The sequence below is a fragment of the Hermetia illucens genome, chromosome 4 (assembly GCF_905115235.1).
Source record: "Hermetia illucens chromosome 4, iHerIll2.2.curated.20191125, whole genome shotgun sequence".
NCBI classification, from domain to species: domain Eukaryota; kingdom Metazoa; phylum Arthropoda; class Insecta; order Diptera; family Stratiomyidae; genus Hermetia; species Hermetia illucens.
In genome coordinates, this window is record NC_051852.1 from 135,582,502 (window position 1) to 135,588,501 (window position 6,000).

Genomic DNA, 6,000 nt, shown 5'->3' on the forward strand with positions numbered 1-6,000 from the left:
AAACGAGGCAATTCTTGAAGTACAGTCTTGGCTAGAAGAAGCTGGTGTGACTCTCGCGGAGCATAAAATCGAGGTAGTCTTGATTACCAAGCGAAAGAAGCAAACGTCGATAAAGATCAGGATTGGTGAACACATCATACAGTCGCAGCCATCTTTAAAATTTAGCAACCAAGGCTTCCGGAGTGGCTACATTGTTGGCAAGAATGTTACCAAATATAGGTGGTCCTAGGTAAAACCATCGGCTCTTGATCTCGAGAGTTGTTAGTTCCATCTTGCTTTATGCAGCTCCAGTCCGGGTACCGTCTTTGAAGGTGGAAGCAAATAGAAGAAAAATCGCAGCCCCATCCCGATTGAGTGCATTGCGGACGTCATGCGCTTACCGTACGACTAAATGGATCAAACGAAGGCACGGTGAGGTTAGTTACCACCTACCTTAATTCCTAAGCGGACACGGAGGATACCGTGCATACCTTTATCGCTTCGGGCATGACGATTCCCCGCATTGATATGCGAAGCATGTTGTTTTTAACTACCCTTGGTTCAACGAACACAGAGGGGAGGCGGAAATTGACGCGGAGACACAGTTGACACTCGAGAATATCGTGGACCACATGCTAGCCTCTGAAACATCTTGGAGGGAAGTGGCAAAATTAATGAAGGCGATCCACAATCTTCTGAGGAGGAGGAGCTTCGGAGGAAAGTTACAAATAACGACAAAAGCCGCAGTTCATAACTGATCCTGCCCCGCGATGCAATACTGAAATGGCAGTCCCGCGGGGTAAGCGGAGGAGAAGGAGATGGCTTTAGTGAGTAAAAGTCTCACATAGCCGTATAGCAGGAGCCAGCGGTAGGTTTTGTCCAACGTATAAAAAAAAAGTCAGGCAGACGGGCAAACAGGCTGGCAGCTGTATGCGTTCTGTAAAGCCCAGACCACCCATCGATACCATCAAAATTGTTACTGGCTTGGCCGAAAATGCAAGCCCCACAGGGCTCTGTACGGGGCCTACTACTGTCTCGAGGATGCTGAGTTGTACTCAAGCGAGGCAATCAGTGTTGTTAAGACTTCGTTAGAGAGTGCTAGATTGGCACTCGCGGGGGAAAAGAGGGAAGCGGTCCTCATCACTAAGCGCCGCAAGGGAAATTACGCCTGCATTAGAATCGGGAATCGTATCATCACTTCCAAGCCGGCCATTAAATACTTGGAGGTGATAATAGACGGAAAACTCAATTTTAAGCAGCACAAAGAGCACGATGCCAATCGTAGGTGCACCGCGGCATACTTGCAGACTGCTCATAGCCAGGGTGGTGAGTACTATCATACTGTGTGCAGGCCCAGTTTGGGAAAAAGCGTTGCATGTTTTAGGCAATGCACATAAACTGAGTACGGTTTACAGAAGAACAACCTTAAGGGTGTGTTCTTCCTACAGGACTGTCTCAGACGGTGCAGCGTTCGTCATCTCGAGAGTGATGCCGATTGACACATTGGCAACCGAAATGATGAACATTTATGACACCAGGTTCATCTCTCCCTTATCGCAGGTGAAAAAAGGCGAAAGGGGAGATCCATAAGCAGATGGCAACAGCGAGAGAGTCTTTTGGAGATTTCCACCTCCTTAAAAAAAGACAGACAGACAATAAACCGATTTTAATAAGGTTTTGTTTTAAACACAACCTTAAAAAGGACCCCAAAAAGGTTCAGGATAGACCTGAGCCCTCATAGATGGACCCACGGAAGAGCAGCATAACGAAAATCAGCCTACAAGAGGATAATGCTACCGAACCCAAGAGAGAACAAATAAGGTGTCGGCTAGGAGTAAAGGCAGGACCCAAGCTCGACGTTGGTTGTACTAGTGCGGTCAGGGGCGTTCGACTGACCATGCTGCCGAAAATATTTCGGATGTAAAGACTCACTCGCAAGGAACAATAACTTACCGAAGGCATTGACGTCAAGTAGATGTGCAATTAACAGAGTGCAAAGCTCGTGTACATGGGCATACGCTTTCGAGTCTCATACTATTGAACTGCACAATGAAGGACACGACAAAATCGCTTACGATCATAGTACCGAAATTTCCAGGCTGGAGGGAGCAGATGTCGACATGTGACAGAGATAATATAGAAGGGGCATACATGGTAACAGTGTATCTAGAGACCACTAGAGACGTAGGAACTTATGGGCCTCCTAATTGCTGAAAATAATGACATCCTCACTCTTTAATGTAAAGCTTTCAGAACCAAATTTGAGGGCGAAGGCAAACTTCTCACCATCGTGAGATGGCTGTTTCTGTGCGACAATCAAACAACGAAACTGTCTAGTCAATTATCGACTTGGCATCGTACCAGTGCTTGTGCACAGGGAGCAGCCAAGAAAGGATACTTTGGATGGAAAACTTCATCGCCAAGTCCGTCTTGTCAACGTCCAGAATAAATTTAATCTTAAGGTTTCTTGTTAATTCGAAGAACTTCCTCATTTTTCTGACATTCTCGAGTATGACTTTATCTACCAGCATTTGGTTCGGTTGGTGGCTTTCCCAAAACTTCGGAAAGTTTCCTTTCGGAATTAGGTATTATTTTTTTTTTTAGTCAATGTGGGGTTGGACTTGGGCTGTTTGTGGGTGTGGAATACGGATTGGTTCATCTTCTTGGCCATCTCGCTCCTAGGCTTCACCATTAGGAAGTCAGATTCCTATAGAGAGAAGAGACTCACCCCGGCTTCATTCGTTTTCGCCCTCCCGGAAACGCCCCCTACTTCCACGCCGCGGGACAAAACCTCACATTCCCCATCGGCCGAAGGCTGCATGAGTCGCGGAATGGGGCAGAAGCGAGACCAAAAAGCAGGTGAGGAAATAGGAAAAAATGTAGCGACAGAAGGAAGAGACAATAAAAAACATCGAAGATTAATGGGAAGTCTTACCGAAATGTATAGTGAAACCTGGACCTGCCCAATATTTTGTAAAAAGCACAGAGAGAAGCTTCAAAGGTGCAATGCCTGCAGACCCACACATGTAGTCCCTTCAGCAGGACGCCAAGCGTGCCGAAACATGTGCTTAAGCATCTTATTATATTATATATTGTCCACAGATCCCGTTTGACAACATAAAAATACGGACATAGGAACACACAAGCAGGAACTGGACACACACTGTATAAGACCAAAAAACCCGCTTAACCAAAAATGTCAAAACGCGATGACAGATGAGAGTCGGCTATTGTAGGTAAAAATGCTGAAAACGTATTTTACAAGCTCTTTTGTAGTATTTCACCATGATCGCCAATTTCAAGGACATATCTTAAAATTTGAGTGGGTGCTTTTTACGCTTCTTAACTACCAAAGGCATGGGGTAGTGTTCAGAATATTCGCTCCATTCAGTTAGGGTCGTTATGGTCAAATATGTTACCACCGAATTAATGAGTCCTTATAAGAAAACCTTATTTTTATGGATACATAAAAACAAACATAACAAAGCAATATTATAAAATTTAGACACCATGGGCCGTCCTATCGGTAATAACTGCTTTGCCACTTTCGCATCCTTATTAAAACTCCATATATCCCCAGTAACTGCATTATACACTGTCAGAGATGCATGCATGCATTAATTTTTAGTCGTAAAGCTTCAGCACTTAAAGATAGCAACAAATTATGGTTATTGTCGATACCACAGCCGAAATAGCTGAAATTTTCCGAACAACGGCTACGTATTTAATTAAATTTTCTCGCCTGCGACTGGAGCACGCTTTTAGTGCAGATCCTTCATTCGCGCGCATGCAGAAATACGAGTCGCTAGACAGCAAAATAATTAGACTCATTGCATCCTCTCGCATCCTTTACCACGATTTATTAGATTATCTGTGGTAATTAGAAAAGCGAGAAGCTATTAAATTCAAGGTTTCAGATCGAAGTGAGAGGAGTATCCATGCAAAGGGTAATACTGCATTTGCTCGAAATAGATGAAATGCATCAAATGCGGCGATAATAATAGCAGGATTAGATACTTACAGGCTGAAAACGGATCCAATATTGTTAATTTCTATCGGGGAAAGGGGCACCAGAACTTTTAGTATTTTGTGAAGAGACCTAATTATTCCGAAGGGCTACCTTCATCCCAGTCCAATTTTCCTGACCTTTTCAGTAAGCATCCTTCATTCCCCATAAAAATGGTTTTAGTAATTGGATTTAAGCCTGAATCCCGTGCAAGATTTGTACTGCGGAAATACTAACAAATGTTATGATAGAATCAATAGAAAAAGCGTCAGAAGTCAATCAATTCAGCTGTTTATCAAACACACAAGAAAAAAAACTTCTCATACGTGACATCCTGCGGCAAACACTAAGTCTGACTTGATAGACAATTACAACAATATTCTGGACTACGCCACGAATATGAACTCCTTGAATTAACTTCAATATGAGCGGCACATACATAGTACGTGCTTTTGTATTATTTTGCAGCAGGTAGGACCCTTGGGCATGAAAATGGATGGAGTTACCAACAAGAGGGAAAAATAATCAAAATTGAATATAGCAATTTAGAAGGTCTGGAAGCATTGATTACAAAGTGTAACCAAGGGAATGAGATACTACATATGAATATACGCACATGCATACTATCAAACGAGCTCGTCCTTTCAGTATGGAGATTTAATTCCGAAACACAAAGTTTGCAATTCTATCATCAGTTACGGAGTTGCAAACTAACTAACAGCCGACTTCCCAGACATATATGATTATCAAACTTCTTTTGCCACATTTAGATTATCAGGTTAAAAGTTATATGATATCCTGGGAGTCTCGAGATACCAGCAGTAGAAGTTTCCTTCGCGAAATTCGGGAGTCTTTATGTCATGACAATCTGTTTCGTAATAGCAAAGTAAAACAATGAACGCTTAGGGTTGTCAAATTAAGGAACGACTTTGGCTGCCCATTTTGCTTGATGGAAAGAAATACTAGTCAGGAAGCTTGACGTGGATTGCTAAATGTTCTTACTTATTTTTCTAGTTGCATCGTCGTTTACTGGAGTTTGCATAAATCGCAATCCAATTACAACCGAATCTGCCGCAGCGTATCATAGGAATTTTCACCCGCTCTTATTTCCTGGGAAACATATTATTTTAAAGCAATTACCTCGATCACTGAATTTTCCTCCAGGCTAGTTAGTTAGACTATAAGCATGGTTCCAGTTTGAATAGCTCAATTTTACGTTGTCCCTGGCTCCCATCCCATATCAGAAATCAGAAGGGAAGAAGACTGTAAACCCCACTTAAGCTAATAGTATTTACTATACCCCCTCTGAAGAATTAACCCCCCTTTGAGTTTGATATCGAAAATCCACTTAAAGTATTCCCCGTCTGTTGTTAAAATTGTAGTGATTTGCGGGCCTCGCTGAAAGTCTGGAATTGTTTTATGCTTCAGAGACTTTTTGGGTACGACCTTCTAGTTTCGTCAAAGGTTTATAATCGGATTCTGGTATGTACACACAGTCGTCGAAGGCAGCATTCATGACCCAGATGTTAGCTTTTTCCAACTCTAGGATTAACGGAGATAATATTGTGGAACTACGGAGAACACCCCCCTCCTACTTGCTGCACTGACATACTGCTCACTGATAAGCTTGTCCAAAGTAAACTCGAATCAACCTGAGCCGACTAAATGATGACTGTATCCTCAATTCGCGCAAACTTAGAAGTCGTGTTTAGCACACAGCAAAGAGAGAGGCACTCTCATTGATCTTGAGTAAAATCACCACGTGATGGTCGTACATATCAGCATCAATTCGCAGACGCGGAGAGCACTCGTGTTCAACCGTAGGGGGGAAATTATTCTTCTCACCGAACGGTCAATCGGAAGATCTTCAAGAACAATATATTGGTGAATATTTATGAGCACTGCGCTGTCATCGAAAATGGCACGTCTCAAAGAATAAGGACTCTTATGACGCTGCGATACCGTAGCGAATCTCGGGATGTACTGCGCAACGTGCCCTGTGAAAAAAAACAATT